The 23,016-nt window shown below is 46.6% G+C and overlaps 1 pseudogene; it reads left to right on the plus strand.

Moving 5' to 3' along the window:
* The first annotated feature begins 10,506 nt into the window (after positions 1-10,506).
* Positions 10,507-22,566, plus strand: LOC129500994 (carcinoembryonic antigen-related cell adhesion molecule 6-like; annotated as a pseudogene).
* Positions 22,567-23,016: the final 450 nt, after the last annotated feature.

Consider the following 23,016-nt stretch of genomic DNA (forward strand, 5'->3'; position numbering starts at 1 on the left):
CTAGGGTGCTAGCTATGTTTTGTTTCCAGATCTAGCTGTTAGATTCATGGGCATGCTCAGTTTTGGAAAATTCAGTAAGCAAAGCACTTCACTCTGTAACATACTCCTACCCCCTCAACTTTTTTCAATGATCTACACTCTTTGAAAAGACCAGACCAGACATGATGTCTTGTAGAATGTCCACATTCTGACTTGTTTGCTTATGGTGTCATTTTACTTGCTTCTCTAAACCCTGTACTTCCTGTAACTTAGAAAATGAATCTCAAAGCTTAAATATATGTATATAGGCAAGAATGCTTCCTGGTTTTTTATTGCATCATATCAAGAAGCACATTCTAACTAGTTGTCTAGACTTATTCCAGTGTAACTATTTTAGTGACATAAAAATTGATCAGTGGGCATTTTCTAAAGTTTCTATTTAAATTCCAGTTAGTTGGGGCACCAGGGGGGCTCGGTCAGTTGGGCATCTGACCTTTGGTTTTAGGTTGGGTCATGACCTGGAGTTGTGGAATTGAGCTCTGCATCAAGATCCAGTTTATTGGAGTCAGCTGGAGATCCTTTCCCACTTCCTCTGACCCTGAACCCCCAATAATAAATCTCTGATTTAAAGAATAAAATAAAATACATTTCAGTTAGTTAACATACAGTATAATATAAGTTGCATTTGTACAGTACAATGATTCAACACTTCCTTACAATACTTGGTGCTAACCACAACAAGTGCCCTCCTTAACCCCATCTCCTATTTCACTCATCCCGCCACACATACCTCCCTTCTGGGAACCATCGTTTTTTTTCTCTACAGTGAAGAGTTTGTTTCCTGGTTTACCTCCCTCTCTCTCTTTTCCTCTATTCTAATATGTTTTGTTTCTTAAATTCCACAGGAGTGAAATCATATGGTATTTCTCTTTCCCTGACTGATTTATTTCATGTATATAATACATCTAGCGCCATATACATCATTGCAAATGGTAAGATTTCATTCCTTTTTGTGGCTGAGCTGTATTCTTTAAATTTTTTTTAAATTTATTTATTTATGATAGTCAGAGAGAGAGAGAGAGAGAGAGAGAGAGAGGCAGAGACACAGGCAGAGGGAGAAGCAGGCTCCATGCACCGGGAGCCCGATATGGGATTCGATCCCGGGTCTCCAGGATCGTGCCCTGGGCCAAAGGCAGGCGCCAAACCGCTGCGCCACCCAGGGATTCCTGAGCTGTATTCTATTATATATATAAACCACATCGTCTTTGCATTTTATCAACTGATGGACACTTGGGCTGTTTCTATAGTTTGGCTACTGTAAATAATGCTGTTACAAACATCAGAGTGTGTGTATTCCCTTGAATTAGTATTTTTGTATCCTTGGGGTGAATACCTAGTAGTGCAATTGCTGGATCACAGGGTGGTTCTATATTTACCTTTTTGAGGAAATGTTATACTGTTTTACAGAGTGGCTGCCTGCTTTATATTCCCACCAACAGTGCAAGAGTATTGCCCTTTCTGGTCAGTGGGCATTTTTTGTTCAAAGACACACATATCCAGAAATGACAAGTATGGAAAATGTATGGCGTGTTGCTCCTCAACATAATAAAAGCTCTATCTGGCAATCTGAGAGTTAACATTATTCTTAATGGTGGAAAGTTGAAAGCATCCTAACTCGAATCAGAAACAAAATAAGGGTGCTCATTCATATCACTTCTATTTAGCATACTATTGAAAGTTTTAGCCAGAGCAATTAGGCAAGATAAAGAAATAAAAGACATCCATGCCAGAAAAAAAAAGTAAAATTATCTTTGTAGAGGACGTGATCTTCTATAGAGAAAAGTGCAGGGGCTCCATGAAAAACTTCCAGAACTAATAAACAAATCAAGAAGCTGCAGGATTCAAAATCAATATATGGAAATCAGTGCATTTCTATACACTAACAAAGAACACATGGCAAACTATCTGGAAAATAAATAAAATCATCCCATTTACAATGGCATCAGAAACAATGAAATACTTCGTTCTGGAGGTGACATTAGGGGTGGACACAAGGACTGGTGTGTCCTTGTGTCCCGCAGGGACTAGTCCATCTATAGTGGCAGAGGAGGATGAGCTCTGCTCTGTGAGCACAAGAGACTGTCTATGATGCAACCCCCAACCCATACCAACATTGGGTCAAGGAATAAGCAGAGCACACTCAACTAGAATAGAATCATAGACAAAGATACTGTGGCTTCAGTGTCTACTCATGGTAAGCAAGACAAAGATCCCCATTTGCCAACAACTAGAAAGAGTGCCTATTCTTCGGATCATTGCCCAAAGATATACTTGCTGGTATCTTGCCATTTGGCTTTGGAAAGACTTCAAACCTAAGAGAATGGTAGAGTAAATTCCATTCCTGGGAAGATTTGCTCTTTTTTGGCCCATGGAATAACATGACCTTCCTGTTTATGTGTGAATAATGGAACCTCAAGTCTGCATTAAATGAAAAAAGATATTCACAGCCTTCACCTTCCTAAGCTCTGGCTTTTGAAGTTTCTTACACCTTTGAATTGGTACACATTTGAAATTGCAAATATACTTGAAAATAATATACATAGAGTGGAATGGACATGTTGTGATCGTCTGACTCTACTGGCATGTGGAAGATTCTCAATGACATTGAGGTTTTCCTGCTGTGGAAGAACATATTGGGAGCTATTGACACTGAAAAGAAATTTTGTTGCAACTAGTTGTCTACAGCTCAGGAAAAGAATTCAAAGTCTTCTTTGGAGAAAAAGGTGAAATGAAAGAAACAAATAATTTGGAGTAGGGACACCTGGGTGGCTCAGTGGTTGAGTGTCTGCCTTCAGCTCAGGGTGTAGTCTCAGAATCCTGAGATCAAGTCCCACATCAGGCTCCTTGCATGACGCCTGCTTCTCCCTCTGCCAAGTCTCTGCCTCTCTCATGAAAAAATAAATAAAGCCACTATATATATATATATATATATATATATATATATGAAGCAATAAAAAATTTGGACTAAATGTAACCAAGTAGGGGAAAGACCAGTGGACTGGAAACTATGAAACATTAATAAAGAAGAAATGGAAGCACAGGCAAATATATAAAATGATATCTTGTATTCATAGGTTGGATGACTTAATAGTGCTAAAATATCCATACTAATCAACATGATCTACAGATGCAATGCAATCCCTATCAATATGCCAACTGCATATTTCAGAGAAAGAGAAAAAAGCAGTCCTCAAATTTTATGCAACCATCAAATACGCCAAATAGCCAAAGCCAACTTGAAAAAGGACAAAGCTGGAGGCATCACTCTTCCTGATTTCAAACTACATTACAAAACTGCACTTATCAAAGCAGGATGGCACCAGCAGGATAAAAGGGTTCACTTGCTCCAAGCATGTGCCCCCTTGCTTGCAAACCCATGTCCCATGATCTGTAGTATAACTAACCTAATTTCTTTGGGATTTGCAGACCACTGGACTTGAGGAGCAAAGGACCACCTTTTCCCAGGAGATAAGCCCTGCTTATATTGGAAAATAGCCTCTCTGGATGTCAACAAGTTTGTTCAGGGCCATGTCCACATAGACTAGCTGCCTGCCCACCTGCTTCTCCTGCACATAGGCCCCTTTTCTTTCTCATGCCTTTCACTTGAAACCAGCTTCCATCCCCAATCCCCCTGGACAGGGAACTAGGTTTTGAAACATTAGTTCACCATCTTCCCAGCATGCCAACTTCTTGAATATAGCAACCTTTCCTCACCTACCATTGCTTGTTTCTCAAGTGTGGATTGGCAAGGTGTGATGAACACACCTGAGTTCAGTACCAGTTCTCTGTTAGGTAACAGAATTGACAAAGGGAAAGAACAATGGAACAGAACAGAGAGCCCTGAACTAAATTCATGCATATAAGGTCAATGGATCTGTGACAAGGTTGTCAAGAACACACAGTGAGAAAGGATAGTCTCTTCAACAAATGATGTTGGGGAAACTGAATAGCCACAGGCAAAAGAATGAAACAGCACACTCACTTTACACATACACAAATCAACTCAAAATGGATCAACCACTTAAATATAATACCCCAAACAATAAAACCCCTAAAATAAAACAGGGGTAAACTTGATGACATGGGTATTGACACTGGTTTATTGAAAATGACACAAAAAGCATAGGCAACAGAAATGAAAATCAACAAGGAGGACTATATCCCGCTATAAAAGCTTCTGCATAGCAATGGAAATCATGAACAAAATGAAAAGGCAAACTACCAAATGGGGGATAATATTTTCAAATCATGTACCAGGTAAGTGGTTAATATTTAACATATATAATGAACTCCTACAACAGCATACTAAAAAGGAAAGAAACTATCTGATTTTAAATAAACCAGTATGTCTCCAAAGGTAAGGGAAACAAAAGCAAAAATTAATTATTGGGACTTCATCAAGATAGAAAGCTTCTACACAGCAAAAGAAACAGTCAATAAAACTCAAAGGAAACCTCAGGAATGAAAAAGATATATGCAAATTTCTTATGGATAAAGGGCTAGTATCCAAATCCATACAGAAGTTATTAAACTCAACACCCCCCAAAAAAACAAAGAATCCTGTCAAGAAATGGAAAGAACATGGATTCTTGTCTCACATTTAGATCTTTCACCCATTTTGAGTTTATCTTTGTGTCTGGTGTTAGACAATGGTCTAGTTTCATTTTTCTGCACGTGGCTGTCCAGTTTTCCCAGCACCATTTATTGAAGAGACTGTCCTTTTTCCAGTGGATAGTCCTTCCTGCTTTGTCGAATATTTGTTGACCATAGAGTTGAGGGCCCATTTCTAGGTTCTCTATTCTTTTCCATTGATCTATGCGTCTGTTTTTGTGCCAGTACCACACTGTCTTGATGATCACAGCTTTGTAGTACACCCTGAAATATGGCATTGTGATGCCCCCAACTCTGGTTTTCTTTTTTAATATCCCCCTGGCTATTCAGGGTCTTATCTGATTCCACACAAATCTTAAGATGATTTGTTCCAACTCTCTGAAGAAAGTCCATGGTATTTTGATACAGATTGCATTAAATGTGTAAATTTCCCTGGGTAGCATTGACATTTTCACAATATTAATTCTCCAAATCCATGAGCATGGAATATTTTTCCATCTCTTTGTGTCTTCCTCAATTTCTTTCAGAAGTGTTCTGTAGTTTTTAAGGTATAGATCCTTTACCTCTTTGGTTGGGTTTATTCCTAGGTATTTTATGCTTTTTGGTGCAATTGTAAATGGAATTGACTCTTTAATTTCTCTTTCTTCAGTCTCATTGTTAGTGTATATGAATGCCACTGATTTCTGGGCATTGATTTTGTACAATGGATACAAACAGGATTTTGTACAACAGGATACAAAATCCTGCCACACTGCCGAATTGCTGTATGAGTTCTAGCAATCTTGGCGCGGAGTCTTTTGGGTTTTCTATGTACAATATCATGTCATCTGCAAAGAGGGTGAGTTTGACTTCTTCTTTGTCAATTTTAATGCCTTTAATTTCTTTTTGTTGCCTGATTGCTGAGGCTAGGACTTCTAGTACTATGTTGAATAGCAGTGGTGAGAGTGGACATCCTTGTGTTCCTGATCTTAGGGGAAAGGCTACAGAATGAGAGAAGATATTTGCAAGTGACATATCAGATAAAGCGCTAGTATCCAAGATCTATAAAGAATTTATTAAACTCAACAGCAAAGAAACAAACAATCCAATCATGAAATGGGCAAAAGACATGAACAGAAATTTCACAGAGGAAGATGTAGACATGGCCAACAAACACATGAGAAAATGTTCCGCCATCAGGGAAATACAAATCAAAACCACAATGAGATACCACCTTACACCAGTGAGAATGGGGAAAATTAACAAGGCAGGAAACAACAAATGTTGGAGAGGATGTGGAGAAAGGGGAACTCTCTTGCACTGTTGGTAGGAATGTGAACTGGTACAGCCACTCTGAAAAACTGTGTGGAGGTTCCTCAGAGTTAAAAATAGAACGGCCCTAGGACCCAGCAATTGCGCTGCTGGGGATTGACCCCAAAGACACAGATGCAGTGAAACGCTGGAACACCTGCACCCCAATGTTTATAGCAGCAATGTCCACAAGAGCTAAATGTGGAAGGAGCCTCGTTGTCCATCAAAAGATGAATGGATAAAGAAGATGTGGTTTATGTATACAATGGAGTATTACTCAGCCATTAGAAATGATGAATACCCACCATTTGCTTCAATGTGGTTGGAACTGGAGGGTATTATGTTGAGTGAAATAAGTCAATCAGAGAAGGACAAATTGTTTCACTCATTTGGGGAATATAAAAAGTAGTGAAAGGGAATAAAGGGGAAAGGAGAGAAAATAAGTGGGAAATATCAGTGAGGATGACAGAACATGAGAGACTCCTAACTCTGGGAAATGAACAAGGGGTAGTGGAAGGGGAGGTGGGCGGGGGTTGGGGTGACTGGATGATGGGCACTGAGGGGGGCACTTGGCAGGATGAGCACTGGGTGTTATGTTATATGTTGGCAAATTGAACTCCAGTAAAAAAATAAAAATAGAATAAAATATTTTTAAATGGATCTTTCAAATCATAATTTAAAAAATTATTAAAAATACTTTTGTAATAAATATAAAAGAGTAATACAAAAAAAAGTTATCACCTTACACCATCAGAATGGCTAAAATTAGCAAGACAGGAAACAATAAATGTTGGTGAAGATGCAGAGAAAGGGGAAGCCTCTTCCACTGTTGGTGGAAATGCAGGCTGATATAGCCACTCTGGAAAACAGTGTGGAGGTTCCTCAAGATATTAAACATAGAACTACAATACGATCCAGCAATACCACTTCTAGATAATTCTTCAAAAGAAGTGAAAGCAAGATCTGGAGGAGATATTAGCACACCTGTGCTCATTACAGCACTATTCCCAATAGCCCACATATGGAAACCCAAATGTCCATTGCAGACAAATGGTTGAGGGAGACATAGTATATATGTATAATGGAACACTATTAAGAGTCTAGATGTCATATGAACTGCTAATAAAATAAAAGTAAGATAAAAGAAAATGATAAATGTTTTCACAGTTGAAACTAAAGCAAACAGCACACTGAGATGCCATTTCTCATACATCAGACTGGAAAATAATTTAAAAGACTGTCCATAATTAGTGTTGTTGAGGATGGGGGCCACCAGCACTCTCATATATTGCTAGTGAGAAAGTAAAATTACAATATTTTGGGAAACAATGTAGCACATTCTTCAACAAATTAAACCTGTGCCTCCTCGGCGATCCCTCACTACCCTCCTGGGTTCAACTCTCCCCAAGAGATATGAGAGCACACCCCCATTTCAAAGACTCCTGCACTAAAGTTCCTGACAGATCTACTTGTAATAGCCCAGGGGTGGAAACAACAGAAATGTCCATAAATGAGTGAATTTAAAAAAATCTTTCTGAATCCTTCCGGTGTAATACAACTAAGAGATGAAAAAGAAAAAACTGTGGATCCATGCAATAAATGTTCCAATGGGTTAATTTTTAAAAACTATGCTGAGTAAAGAACTCACCCTGACCCCAAATTGTATTATTCAATTTTTCAAAGTTCTAAAAAATGTAAACCAATGTAGAAAAACAAGCAAATGTAAGGTTTCATGTGATCATGGGGAAGGAGGGTTAGAGGAGCCAAATGAAGGGAATAAAGAGGACATCAGGAGATTTTTTGTGGGGAGGGACATATTCATTATCTTCATATAGGAAAGAATTCTCTGGTGCATGCACATGGAAAAACTTAATATATTGTATACATTACATATGTTGAGTTTCTTTTTTTATTTCTTTATTGGGGAGAGATAGCAGGAGTAAGGAGGAGGGGTAAAGGGAGAAGCAGTATCCCAACTGAGCAGGAGACCCACTTGGGGCATCAGGATCATCACCTGAGCGAAGGACAGACACTGAATTCCCAGGCGCCCTTGTGAGTTTCCTATATTTCCACCATATCTCAATAACGTTGTTAAAATTATGTATACATACATGAAATATTATTTATAGAGTACAAATTTCTAACAATAGCTAACTGCAGGGCAGGTCTCTGTCTTCCCTCCTTGTCCAGCAGAGGGCGGCAGAGCTGCTCTGTAGCCGAGAGCCCTGCTCAGCCCAGCAGGCTCTGACCCACCTGAGTCTCACGGAGGCACAATCCTCCCGGCTCCCAGGCCTGAGGACCCTGGTCTGTGGAGACCCCTGAAGATTTCTCAGCAGCCCATGGAGGCCCGGGGAACCAGGGGACATTCCTGTGCAGGTGGGACAGAACCCAGGATTTGCCTTTGTTTCTTTTTTTTTTCACCTTCTGAAAACCATTTATTTCCATCTCTATCATTATTTCTGTTACTTTTCAAAAAATGGGAAGAGAAAATGAGTAAAACCCAATTTTCTACTTTCCAGTTGTCTATGGTTAGAATCAGGAAACTCAAATTTCATTTCTTCCACAATGATCTTATTTAATGGAAGTAGGAAAATGCCTTTGTTTCTAAGGGGCCGAGGGTCTCCTCCCCTTTCCAGAGGCAGCCCTGGGATCCCTCAGCTGAGTCTGGGTGGAGCCGCTCCAGCTCCTGTTTCCTGTGGGGATGCCTAGAGCAGAGGACAGACAGGGACACAGATGACTTGGAGGCAGTGCCCCCACCCCTGGGCTGTGATGGGGAGAGAGGGCATTGTGGTGTCCAGAGCCCCAGGCACGTGTGTTTCTTCCAAAGTCTGAAAAGACCACTACTAGATCATTCCTTGAAATCTGGAGGACAGGGAGCTCCTCTGAAGGAACACATCCCTGGGTGGACAATTCTCCTGACACAGGCTCAGGAATCTTCTGGACAGTGCCTGTCCTCGCTCCAGGCTCACTCTGTCCTGGGATGGACTCAGGTAGTCTAGGACCCACAGGGACCAGTCCTCACCTCTGCCCAGAGCTCAGGGCCACTCACATCCTTTGGAGCTTGGTCAGCACCCTGGATGCAGCTCCCGGCACTGCCTCCAGGAGGCGACCTAGGGACACGCAGACAACACCCAGGAAACCAAACCCTGAAGCTGGCCTTGGCTAAGAAAGTGGAGAAGCTGATTTCCATCCCTTGCTCACACAGAACTTCTGGTCCGACCCACCTGGACTTTCTGTCCTGCCTGCTCCATTTGGGGCCTGAGGAGCACCCAGTCTTTTAGGGGTCCCTATGTAACTCCCCATTGCCTGACGGGAACCACCCACAGGAGGGTTCCCCAGGCAGAGGACACAGGCTGCCCAGGCCTCCCAGGCGCACATGGACAGTCTCTGGGCCACAGTTCAGCCAACAGACGCTGAGGGGGAGGGTCTCCTCAAATCCTTCCCTGAGGACCAGGAAGCCCCAGTCACCGACCTCCCACCACTGCTTCTCTTCCCAGGACATCCAGGAACCCCCTTGACACCTGGCAATTGAGCTCCTGAAATGCCTGGTCTAGGGTCTTCTGTAACTGGAAGCAGAGGCCAGGCTGCTGACACCCAGGGCTGGACACTATCCCTCACCAGTCATCACCCAGCCTGCCACTTTCTCAACCCCAGAGTCCTCTCTGTGACCTTCCTGCCAGGAGGAAATCCATCCTCCCCACACAGGTGAGATTACTGGGGAGACCCGGGCCCGGCTGGGCTTCTCTGTTCCAAAGGGAAACGATACCCTGGATCTGGGGACCCTGGGCTGTGTGTGTGGTGCCCACAGACTCAAGGCCAGGACACAGCAGAGGTCACTGAGGGAAGGGACAAGGGTCACCCTCTCAGGGAACCAGGTCCCCCTCAGCCCGGCTCTTCAAAGCCTGCTCCCCGGGGCCAGGAGGATCCGCGTCCCCTGGGAGCTGGTTAGATGCAGGCTCCGGGGTCCACACCACACCTGCGGAGTCAGATCTGCTTTTCCACAGGATCTGCGGACCCTCCCTGCGTGGGCGCAGAGCAGAGGCGGCCCCGGCGCCACGTCCCGGGGTCTCAGCCTGGCTGCGCATCTGCTAAAGCAGCCTGTCCAGGGGTCACCTGGGCCTCCGCACTCTTGATGACGTTCCCCAGGTGATCCCCAGGCCCGGTGGGGGTGACGTCCCGGGACAGGCGCTCTGGAGGCGGCCCCGGGCTCCCGCTCTGCAGGGGGAAGCCCCAGGGCGAGGAGGGAGGGCTGTGGGGGCGCGGACCCTGCACCTCGCCCCGGAGCTGCGGGGCGCGCCCCGGACCCGACGCCCCGGGCTCGTGCTCGTGCCAAGCAGGCCCCGTGCGCGCGCTCGCGTCTGCCGGGAAATCCCAGCTGGAGACGGGGAGGCCTCAGCAGCTGCGGGGACCCCCACCGGGACAGAGAAAGGGAACCCGGGACCTCCGTCGGGGGGAGGGGCCGGCGAGCCCCCGCGCGGCCCACGTGACCCGGCCCCGCCCCCAGAGGCGGCCCCGCGCGGAGGGGGAAGGACGCGGAGCTGTCGGGCGGGACCGCGGGGCCCGAGCGTCTGCGCGGCGGCAGCTGCTCTCACCCGGGCCGGACGGAGCGGGCAGCGGGCACCATGGAGCCCCCCTCGGCCTCGCCCCGAGCAGGGCGCGGCCCCTGGCAGGAGCTCCTGCTGGCAGGTGAGGGGGCCGATCCCCTGGGAGGGGCGGGAGGACGGGGGAGCGGCGGCCTGGGGCCTGGGGCGGGGGGGACGGGACGGGGCTCCGCAGGGGACCGGGCGGCGGGCGGGGCCGGGGAGCCGGCTCAGCGGCGGGACGGCCTCGGGATCTGCAAGTGGGGAGTGAGGGGCTGGGTCCCAAGGGCCGCCTCACCGGGGACTCAGTTTTGCAAGCTGACGGCAACCACACCAGGGACCCCAAACCCTGCCCTTGCCACCACCCTGGGGTCCTGACCGATAAGCGCCAGACTCGGAGGGCCCTGGGGACGCTCAGCCCTGGGTATTTGCAGCCGGGCCACCCCGGGGTACAGCACAGAGCAGACCAGTCCCTGCTCCCTGAGCTCACTTCTCTGGGAGGAAGACAGACCCGCAGAGACATCTAGAATGTCATGTCAGGTAAAGACAAGCCACAATGAAGGGGACAGAGCAGGGAAAGGTCAGGACATGAAGACAGAGGGTCCTCAGAGGAGCAGGTTAGGGCAGGCCTCTACCAAGGACCCCTTGAGTATGAGCAGGTATCTGAGGGCAGTGAGGGTGTCACGTGAGGAAGAGCATTTGAAACAGAGGAAATAAGCTCTTGGGTGTATAAGTAAAGTGGTCATTCCACTGACCATGACCAGCAGAATACACACACACACACACACACACACACACACACACACCCAGATTCGCATGCACTCTTACACACACACTCCGAGGCTGGGGGGTTAGGACCCACTCTGTCAACAGGGCTCCAGCTTTCCTTCCCAACACATAGGTACAGTGATCCATCTCCTCTCTTCCCTCCTAGTCTCACTCTTAACCTTCTGGAACCCGCCCACCACTGCCCAAGTCACTGTGGAGTCCGTGCCTCCCGATGCTGCTGAAGGGAAGGACGTTCTTCTGCGGGTCCTCAATCTGCCTGGGGATCTTTTAGCCTATCACTGGTTCAGAGGGAAAAGTGTGGAGACCAATAATCGTATTGTGTCATATGTGGTAAACACACAAGTGGTTACCCCCGGGCATGCACACAGTGGCAGAGAGACAGCATACCCCAATGGATCCTTGCTGTTTCAGAACATCACCCTGAAGGACACAGGGTACTACACCCTACAAATCATTACGAATGATGTTCAAGTTGAACAAGTACCTGGACAGCTCCGAGTATTCCGTGAGTAATTCCTCTCTCACCTCTGGTGCTGGGTGGAGGGAATTCTACTTCACACACACAGGATTCACAGGCCTGCACTGGGCCTCCATCCCTCTCTGCTTTATGTCCCTTTAGTGGTTTGAACATTTAGTGGGGGACCCACACACAGTGGAGACAAACTTCCTGAGATGGGAATTCCTTTCCTGGAATCCAGACTCTGATCATCACAAAGAACTTCCTAGACTCATTCCTGCCAGGCCTGAGGAGTCCCTGGAATCCTCCCCAGACCTCAGCCCAGAAAGCCCCTGCCCAAACCACTGTCTAGGGGCCCCTAATTCTGGTGACCCTGGGGAGTCTGTGCCAGGTTGGGATTAGTGCTCCTGGGCCAAGCTGACTGGAAGCAAGGATTTCCCGGCAGCCTGAGCTGGTCACCAGTCAGTGCTCAGGCTCAAGAGCCACATTGGGTGAGGGACAGAGCCTGGTCCTTCACCTGAGGCTCAGCATGGACAGCATAGACATAACAGGTCCCCAGTCCATTAGCCAGCTGCTGTGGGGGGCTTAGGGGACTCCAGAGGAAGGGCAGCACCACCAGGGAGGAACAGAGCAGAGACGCTCCTGGCTGCTCCTCCTCCACCCAGAATCAGGCCCAGGGAGCCCATTTTTATGGAGGCGAGCAGGAACAGAGGCCATTTGATTGACCAGCTGCTATGGACAATATTTGGGTCAGGTATTTAAGGATGTTTAATGGTTAATTCACAGGCCTGGCAAGTAGACATCATCTACCATTATTCCTACTGTATTCCAGGAAACCAAGGCACAGGGACATACAGTCACTGAATCAGGGTCACAGACTGATGAGCAGCACATTTGTTGTCCAAGTTCTGCCTGCAGATCCAGCCCCATCCTCTCCTCCCTCAGTGGGAGGAATGCTGGTCTGGACAGTGAGAGCAAAAGGAGGCTCACTCTGGGTTTACTCTACACCAGAATGACCTGCCTCAGCAATCAGAGGGAGAATGCTCCTGCCTCCCCTCAGGGGGCTCATCCTCACCTCCCTGGGCTGGACTTGAAATCAGATTGTTTCCTGATGTGTTGCTGTGGCTCCCACTGGGGTGTAAGGGATGGGACTTGCCTTCCCCTCCCAACTTTGCACCTGAAACCAGCACAGGGTTCACGGGTAACAAACTCAGTTGCTTTTGTTTAGGAGGATGAAGTGGATGGTGCAGGTATCTCTGCTGCTGGAGGGTGGGGAACCTGTATGGACCGACCTCCTAGGATCCTGCACCCAGGACGCCTCTAAAGAGATGATGGATCATTCATAGATCACCACCCCTGCTTCCTACTCATCCTCTGACTCTTTGCTTGGTGTTTGGACTCGGCTCTGCCATGTAAGGGGTCACACTGCCTCATGTCACTCGTTATCAAACAGCTGGGCAGAGCTGTACCCCCATGCCCTGGGGCTTGAGTGCCTAACTGACCTCTGGGCTTATTCCTGGTTTCTCCGGGAGTCAGTTCTCCCCAGAACCCTATCTCCAGGGTGGGCCTTCAGGTCTATGATGAACCAAGGGAAGTCCAGTGCTGTCTGTGACTCTGTCCCAGATCTTTCCTGACCAAATGCTGCTGTCTAATCCACACAAGAGAGCCTGTGCTTTCAGAACATAGAGCAGGAGCTTTACTATTTCTGAGTGCTCACATCCTCATGGGTTGGTCTTGACATACACAGCTTGCATATTCTTTTAAGGACTCAGGTTGGCTGAGGGGTGAGAGATGCCAACTCTGATTCACAATACCTGTGGAAAGGGGCACCTGGTGGCTCAGTTGGTTAACACTTGTCTTTGGATCAGCCAATGATGCCAGGATGCTGGGGTAGAGCCTAAGTGGGTCTCCTTGCTCAATGGGAAGTCCTTTTCTCCCTCTACCTCTCTAGTCCTCCCCCTGCTCTCTCTTTCTCAAATAAATAAGTAAAAATATTTTTTAAAAAAGATGCCTGCGGAGGAATCTCTACAGGTACCACACAGGGCAATGTTCTCTCTCCTGTCTGCACAGCAGAGTTACAAAAACCCCATATCACAAGCAACAATTCAAACCCTGTGGAGAATGTGGATTCTGTAGTAATAACATTTGAACCTCAGACTCAGAGCACAAGCTGCCTGTGGTCAGTAGCAGTAAGAGCCACCTGGATAGTCCCAGGCTGGAGCTGTCCCTGGACAACAGGACTCTCACTGTACATGGTGTCACGAGGAATGACACAGGACCCTATGAGTGTGAAACTCGGAACCCAGTGAGTGTCGATCGTAGTGACCCATTCACCCTGAATGTTCTCTGTGAGTAACTTCTGTTCCTACCTGGCCCGGCTGCCAGCCCAAGTCCACACAGCCAGAGGCCAGGCCACATTCACCCAGCCTGGCCATGGCTTCCTGTCCCCAGCAACTTGGGCAGGCCCAGCCTAACCAAGACTAGGAGGGGGTTGGCTGCTCCTCCCTGGGAGGGTCAACAGCCTGGGAGGGGAAACAGCTTCATGTCTCAGACTGAGGCTTAGTAAACACAGGGGGCTTCTGGTTGGGACGTTTGAAAACAAGGCTGCATCCAGCTCAGAGCTGTGGCCCTTATGCAGACTGGGAACTTCCCCTTCCCTCTTACTACAACACATGTGGCTTTATTCTGTTTGCTCCAGATGGCCCGGACACACCCACCATTTCCCCCTCAGACTCCTATTACCATCTAGGGGGAAACCTCAGTGTCTCCTGCCATGCAGCCTCTAACCCACCTGCACAGTATTCTTGGCTTATCAGTGAGAGATCCCAGCCATCCACACAGGAGCTCTTTATACCCAACATCACTGTGAATGATGGTGGATCCTATACCTGCCTCGTCTATATCTCTGGCACCTACCTCAATAAGACCACAGTCAAGACTATCACAGTCTCTGGTAAGTGCATCCCTGGAACATCTGCATTGAGTTACTGTGGTCAAGATCTGCCTGACTTTCAGAAAAGAGCCTAGAAGTTCTTTCCCATCTTCATATCATGAGCAAATCCCAATTCTGTCCTGGAACTCTCCCATTACCTGTCTGCAGCTGCTTTCTCCCCTTATTTTCAGATTTCTCATAGCACCTTGGATCCAGCCTGGAATATGGGGAGAGCAGTGTCTCAGCTCCAGAAAGCCCCATGCATAAATGAGGGCTTTGCAAATGGGGAAGAAAGAAGGATCCTCAGGGTCAAGGTGCTTTTTGTTGTTGAATTGCAGAAGTGCTTTATATATTCTGGATATTAGTCTCATACCAGATATGATTTGCAAGTATTTCCTTCCAATCCTTGCATTGCCCTCTCTTTTTTTAAAGTTAACTTTAGTTGACACACAATGTGACATTAGTTTCAGGTGTACAACATAGTGATTGAACAACTCTATAGGTTCTGCTATACTCCACACAGTGTAACTCCCATCCATCACTATGCAGCCCCATTAAAATATTTTGACTGTATTTCCTATGTTGTACATTTCCTCCCTATATCCTGTATATTCCATAACTAGGCTACCACTCTGCTAATTGTATTTGGATGCACAGAAGTTTTCCATGTTGATCCAATCCAATTCATTTGTTTTTTTCTTTTGTTGTCTTTGCTTTGGGTATCATATCTAAGAAATCATTAGAAAATCCAGTCCCAATAACTTTTTTACTTTATGTTATCTCCTAAGACTTTTATAGTTTTGACTCTTATGTTTAGATGTTTGATCATTTTAAGTGAATGTCTGCACATGGTATAAGGTCATGTCCAACTTCATTAATTGGCACGAATATCCAGTGTTCCCAACACCATTTGTTGAACAGATTTTTTTTCTCCATTGAATAGTTGTGACAACCTTATTGAAAATCACTGGACCACATATGTCAGGGTGTGTTTCAAGGGTGTCTATTCTATTCCATTGGTCTCTATGTCTCCCTTAATACCATACCAATATAGGGACGCCTGGGTGGCTCAGTGGTTGAGCATCTGCCTTTGGCCCAGAGCATGATCCCAGAGTTCTGGGATTGAGTCCAGCATTGGGCTGCCCACAAGGGAGCCTGCTTCTCCCTCTGCCTATGTCTTTGCCTCTCTCTCTGTGTCTCTCATGAATAAATAAATAAAATCTTTAAAAATACCAATATAATGTTATTGGTACTGTAACTCTGCAGTCAGGAAGTAGGAGTCCTCCAACTTTGTTCTTTTTCAAAATAATTTTGGTATTTGAGGTCCCTGAGATTCCATGTGAATTTTTGGATTTCCTATTTCTGCAAAATATTTTCTTAACAATTTGATAGGGAGGCATCTGGCTGGCTCACATGGTAGAGTATGAGACTCTTTTATCTAGGGTTTGTAGGTTTGACCCTCATGTTGGGTGGAGAGATTACTTAAAATGAAATCTTAAAAAAAAGATTTTTATAGGAATGACATTGACTCTATGGATCTCTTTAGTTAACATTGCCATCTTAACAATATGAACTTATCATCCATGAACATGGGATATCTTTCCATTATTGGTGTCCTCTGTAATTTCTTTCAGCAATGATTTATAGAATTCCATAGACAGTCTATTGACTCATAAATTAATTCCTGAGTATTTTTCTTCTTTCCTAAGTATTTTATTTTATTTATTTTTTAAAAATTTTAAAAAATTATTTATTCATGAAACACACACACACACAGAAAGAGAGAGAGGGGCAGAGACATAGGCAGAGGGAGAAGCAGGCTCCATACAGGGAGCCCGATGTGGGACTTGATCACAGGACTCCAGGATCATGTCATGGGCCAAAGGCAGGCACTAAACTGCTGAGCCACCCAGTAATCCCCTATTTTTTACTGTTCTTACAAATAGAATTGTTTTCCTAATTTCTTTCTTGGGTACATCACTGTTAGTGTTAACCATACAGTTATTTTTGTATGTTTATTTTGTATTTTGCAAAAATTTTGCAATTATTTATTAGTTCAACAGTTTTTGTGTGTCATCTCTAGGTTTTTTTATCTCTAGGGTTTTGTACATATAATTTCATGTCATCTGCAAACAGACATAATTTAACTTATTCTTTTCTGATTTGACTGCATTTTGGTTTTTTTCCTCCTAGTTATTTAGGCCTGGACCTCTGTACTGTATTGAATACTGGTGGTGTCAATGGCCTGTTTATCTTCTATCTGATCTTAGAAGAAATGCTTTCAATGTTTCATCATGGAGTATGAGGCTAGCTAAGGGCGTTTCATATAAGGCCTTAATTATGTTGCAGTAGTTTCCTTCTATTCCTAAGGGTGCAAGTATTCTGTATACAGTAACCACTTCTCTACAGAAGGTTTTCACCATGAGAATCAATCCGCAGATCTGGAAGTGAAAGTCTTCTTCAGAATGAGAAATCCTGTAGATTGAAAACCCTTTGATTCCCAAGGTTATGCTGAATGGGCAGGCTGCTCTCACTCCCTAGTAAATTATAACAGTGTGAATGCCTTCCCTATTTTACACAAAGCTGCCTTGGACACAGAGAGGGAAGGGCTGTGAGTCTTCCTTCCCCCAAATACACGGGAAGGTATATAAGGAAAGAGGCCTGATCTTTTAAAGTCACAAAAGTTCAAAAATAAGTTTTCCATGGGAAAAAATTCTACCTGTCAATGTGGTTTTTGGCCATGTGGGGGAAGAGGTCCTGGTGCTGATATTACAGAGATGTCCAAGAAGAGCAGACACATGACTGAGGGTCACAACAGAATGTGAGGATCAGTGGGGGAGGTACAGCCCTCCTACAGATCATCACCTGAACAAAGACATCCTTCTGCAGACAGCAGGGCCATATTCTGGGGCACCTTTACAGAGCTTGCTGGGGCCCTCAGAGTGGCTGTGATCTCAGAGAAAGGAGCATGGCTTCAGGCCCATTATCATTTCATCACCTCCTGTATTTCTCCACAGAGCCAGTGGCCCAGCCCTCTCTTCAGTTCAGCAACACCACAGTCACAGAAGATAAGGACTCTGTGGTCCTGACTTGCTTCACAAATAATGCTGAGGTCTCTATCCAGTGATTCTTGAATGGCCAGAATCTAAAGTTCATGGAGAGAAGGAAGCTCTCCCAGGGCAACAGCATCCTGAACATATGCCCTGTCAGCAAGGAGAATGTTGGGAATTGCCAGTGTGAGGTCTCCAAGGTGGTCAGTTCCAGCAAAAGTGACCCCATCTAGCTGGATGTGATCTGTGAGCAACACTTGTCCACTCCCGCTTCCACACTGTGTATTTTGCTGGTAGGGGGTGTAAAATGGATGCAGCCTCAGAGAAGATGGGAGCCTCCTCCAGAGCCTCTAGGGAAATGTCCTTAAGATCCCCAGAATTAAACTACTCTTGTTAGCATCTTAGTTCTGATAAATATCAGCTGTGGACCTCAGGAAAAATGCTCAATCTCCTGAACCTCTGTTTTCTCTTCTATAAAATGAGAAATAACAGCTGGATTGGGGCTTCTGTAAGGTTTGTTAATATGAGTTTATGAGATGAAATCCTGAGATAGCATCATATACAGATTTAGGAGTCAATGAAATTTAGCAGGTATTTTTCCTTTATTAAGGTTTTTTTTTTTACTAGCTGTAATATCATGTGGACTTGAGATTAAGTGTTATGTTATCAATTCCAGCTCTGTGACCTTCATTGATTTAGCTAAACCCTTTATACAATGCATATGCTCATTTTGCACTGTGGGGATGATACTCAGGCCCTCACGGGAGGCTCAGATGAGATAATATTTATCTCAAGCCTTTCACAGAGCTGACCTCAAAATCAGTCAGCTAATGGTATTCTCTTTAATCAGTGTTGAGTGAACAGGTAAGGGCCACCCTCTAAGACCATCAGTGATGATGAAAAGGAAGACCCAGGGGAAGAGGCATAATGTGAGAGGAAATTGAATTGGATGCCAATGCTGGCTCTGGAGGTGGTGGGAGAACTTGAAGATTAGAGCATGTCCAGTGTTTCACTGTGAGGAACAGAAATGATGCAGTGGCCAAGGGAGTCGGGACACTGTGGTAACAACACACATGGCACTCAGACCTTGGTGGCCTTGCCTTCCTCCCTAAGCAGGCCCTTCCCCTGAGGCCCCTCCTGGTTTCCCCAGATTTGACCTGAGACTTGTCCCCCTCCTTTTTTTCTTCTTATTTCAGATAAAAGAAGCACCACAGTTCTCCCTGTGGGGTCTATCATTGGCATTGCACTCGGGGTCCTGATTGGAGTAGCACTCATGGCTACCCTGGCATATTTCCTGCTCTGCACAAGGACTGGAAGGTATGATGGCATTTCCCACAAGCTTATCTTGTCCCACACCTGACACCTGGGCAGGAAGGAGATGCCCCCTGACCTAGGATTCTCACTGACTCTTCCAGGTTACCTAAATGCCCCAGGATTTTCCCTCTCATTCCGTCTTCCTCCTTCCTGACCAGCTGCTAACCTGGGTGCTTCCTTCATAGCCTCCTCAGTTATAAATTAGGGACAGTTGGTGAACAGCCCCTCATAGTTGTCCTGATTCACTTGGCAACAGTACAGAAGTGCGGCCAGGACCACATACTCTGTAAACAGCACCTCCCATGGTTTAAGTCCACATACCCTATAAGGGGGATTTGCAGCCTCAGGATCAGAGGGAGGTCTTGGCAAAGGTCACACAACAGATAGTGGAAGAGCTTAAGAAGCCAGATGGAGTCATCCTCACAAATGGCAGATGTGAGAACCATAGTCTCTGTAGTGTGAGACCAGAGAACCTAAGCTCATCCAGGGAGAGGTTCCTGGATGCCCTTTATGCCTCTTCCAGGCCAATGGAAATGGCATACAGGCCATTGTCCCATTACAGCATCTCCTTGCCTGATGGGGTTATGGTCTGACCATGCATGAACAGGGATCCAGCATCCCCAGGCCTCACCACATGTCCTGCAATTGCAGCTGCAGCCTTGACCTTTCCACTCAGTCAAACCATAAAGTTTGATTCCTTTCCTAAGTCCTCTATCCCATTTCAAGACAATTTCTTTTAGATACCATCAGCCTGTGGGGCTTCCTCTCTGGGCCCAGGACAGACATGTTCTAAAGGCCTTTCCTTATCCCTTCTTCTGGGCCCTTGCTCTCCTAAAAAGCAGTGGTGGAGGGAGGAGTTTTCTAACTCTTACCTGAATGAAGATCCTCTTTGCCCCCTGCTCTGACACCAGTGATGTGACCTCTCAATCTGCACCCACATCAGTAAAGATGATCTCTCCTAGGGCCAGTGCCTGGCATGATCTCAGACAGCTCTGGCACCCAGCATCTACCCCTTGTGAGTATCTCTTCATTATGGGTGGGACTGAGAGCCCTGAATTCTTCCACAGTGTCCGCTCCTGCTAGTCACCCCCACCCTCAGAGCCTCTCACCCTTTCTCTGGGCTTCAGCACTGGAGACCTCCACTGGGTATATTCCCTGACCTGTGAAATATAGATCATAGATCAGCACCTGGCACTCACTGGACCCTAAAATGGCCCATGGATCTGTCTCTGGGAGTGCACATTCTTCCTTGGTTCTCTGAGAGCTAAAGACATGTCCCTGACTGGGGTGGTGGGCCCAAGCTTCCTCACAACGCTGGGTGCTAACTCCTTTCTCTGCTCATAGGCCATGCCCCAGTCAGCAGCTCCACATCCCCGGTAAGCCTGCCTCCTCCCTCACTCTTTCCATTGGGGTCTAGGCTCTGCAGGCACAAGGCAGGGTCACCAACCAATTCAGCAGCACAAAACAGGCCCTGCTAGCCCCAGACTAGCCAGGACAAGACAAGCTTCATTCGGGCTGGGAATGGACACAATCAGGGGCAGGACCACACCCCACAATATCCTGAGTATTCCCTGCTTCCCTTAGCTGGACAAAAGTGAACCCTGTAGTCCATCCAGGGGCAGAGTGGGCATTGGGAGCAGCATCCAGGGGTACTGGATGGGGCAGAGAGTGCAGTGGGGAGTGGTGTGGGACGGGATTTGGAGAAGGCTTAGAGAAGGCTGCTCAAGAGGTAGAACTGGTCACTCTTGTAGAGAAATGACCCTCCCTTTCTATATACCAACACCCATTATTTCCTGTTTAGGCCTCCTTGCCCAGCCCCACAAAAGAGGTTCCTATATACCAGGTAAGTGTGGGCAATGAATGTTCTGGTCCCTGAAACTCAAAGGGGCAGAAGATCTGCCACCAGCTTGCCCCTGGCTGTGTTCTCAGGTTTAGGAAACAGCAGAACAAAGAGGAACAGGGGGTAGTAGGAGGGAGAAAAGGTCTGGGACAGAAACCTGCTACACAGCCGAATCCCAGAGAGCAGCCCTGGTAGGCCTAGAGCCTAAATGCTCTCAGAAGTTTACAGGGGCTCAGAGGCCTCTTCCTGTTTTACAGGAATTACAACACCCTGACACAAGCATTTACTGCCAGATTAACCACAAAGCAGAAGTAGCTTCTTAGTCTCACCCTGGAACCCTCCTTCCCGGGGCTCTCCTGTAACCCCAGGCCATAGGTGGGGTCAGGAGCCAAGGCCTGAGCACAGAATCAATGCTAAACGTTGAGGATATTCAGGGTCATGGATCAAGGGTCAAGTTCATCACCCTTCTTCACTACAAACTGCTGGTGAGCAGCCTGGACTTGGTCATCTGATTGTGGAGTCACTTCCTGCAGTGATGTCCACAGGACTCTAACTGCCCTGAGTGATGGAGACAGAGGCCAGTCCACACTCCCTGCAGCCCTCTCCACCTCCTCATCAGTAATGCCCCATGTTAAGAATGGAAGAAAGGGGATACAGCTAGAAGATCAAGGCTCCCAAGCCCTGGGAAGGCCTGAGGGTCCTCAGCACCACGGACAGCGTCTCAGCCCTCCTCCTCTCAGGACTTGAGCAGGGAGGAGCAATGAGGGACTGCTGGAGAGGCTGCCCATTTCTGTTCTGCAGAAGAGAGTGCAGTGAGGCGGAAGTAGCATTCTCATGGGACAACCCGATTCTGCTTTCATCTGTCAATCCTCAAACCTTTGCATATGTGTGGATGTTACTTGCTGGCACATCCATTCCAGCTCCCTGCAGTGCTGATTGCAGCACCCAGAGGGTGTCCTCAGGGAGACTGTCTGCTCCAGCTTCTTGAGGAACCTCCTGGCCCCTGAGATTCAGTCCTCTCCCTTGTCTATAGTAAGGCAGGAATGTTTCATGATGAACTTCTGACTCTTGGTGCCTGATCTTGGAAACACACCCATCACCCATCACCCAGCCCCCCTGAGCACAGTATCCTGTTTCCTGAGCCCCCAGCTGAGCCTTCCAGGCAGCAGGGCTGAGCAGAACAGAACCCTGGGATATTCCCCCCAGCTCCTGGCTGAGCCCTGTGCCTGGTGTCAGAGTCCTTTGCCCTCTGCCTGCCCTTCCCGGCAGAGCAAACGTTCCACCCAAGGGCAGGTGGAGCCTGAAGATCTCCCAGGGTAGAAGCCAACATCTGAGGGTTCCTGCATCTGCCTGTGACCCCTCAGAGGGAGAGAAAAGACTAGGCCCCTCACAGTCTCCCCCATCTCCTCCTTCGCATCCACTTCCCACCCACAGAACCAACTCTGGTGCTACAGACCCAGCCTTGCCCTTCTATGGGGCTCAGGTCCATTTTGTCCACTCACAGTGCCTGACATAAGGGTCACCTGGGTGCTCTTCTCTTTATGATTTCTTTCTTTCTGCTTTTGGTTGGGTTCTCTTTGCTCTTATTTCCTAGTTCTTGTGGTAGGAACTTAGATTATTGATTTGAGTCATTTCTTTTCATGAAATGTAAGCATTTCAGGGCAAATTCCCCTCTCAGCACAGCATAAGTTGCATTCCACAAATGGTGGAGGTTCTTTTTTTTGTATTTAATTTAATTCTGTGTATTTTAAAATATCTTTTGAATCTTGCTTTGACCCATATTTTATTTACAAATATGTAGTTTAATTTCCATAGTTTTTGGAAATTTTTCTGTCGTCTATTATTGATTTCTAGTTTGATTACTATTTTCAGAGAACCTTCTCTGAATTCAATTATTTTAATATTGGTTACGTAAGGGCACCTGCGTGGCTCAGTTAAGGGGCTTCATTTGGCTTGGGTCGTGATTTCAGGATCCTGTATTCGAACACCCTCTTTAGATCGAGCCCCCCACCCCCAGGATCCAGCTCCACATTGGTCCCCTGGTCAGTGGACGTCTGCTTCTCCCTCTCCCTCTGCTGCTCCCCCTGCGTGCGCTATCTCCTCTCTCTCACACA

The sequence above is a fragment of the Nyctereutes procyonoides genome, unplaced genomic scaffold, assembly GCF_905146905.1.
Source record: "Nyctereutes procyonoides isolate TBG_1078 unplaced genomic scaffold, NYPRO_anot_genome, whole genome shotgun sequence".
Lineage (NCBI taxonomy): Eukaryota > Metazoa > Chordata > Mammalia > Carnivora > Canidae > Nyctereutes > Nyctereutes procyonoides.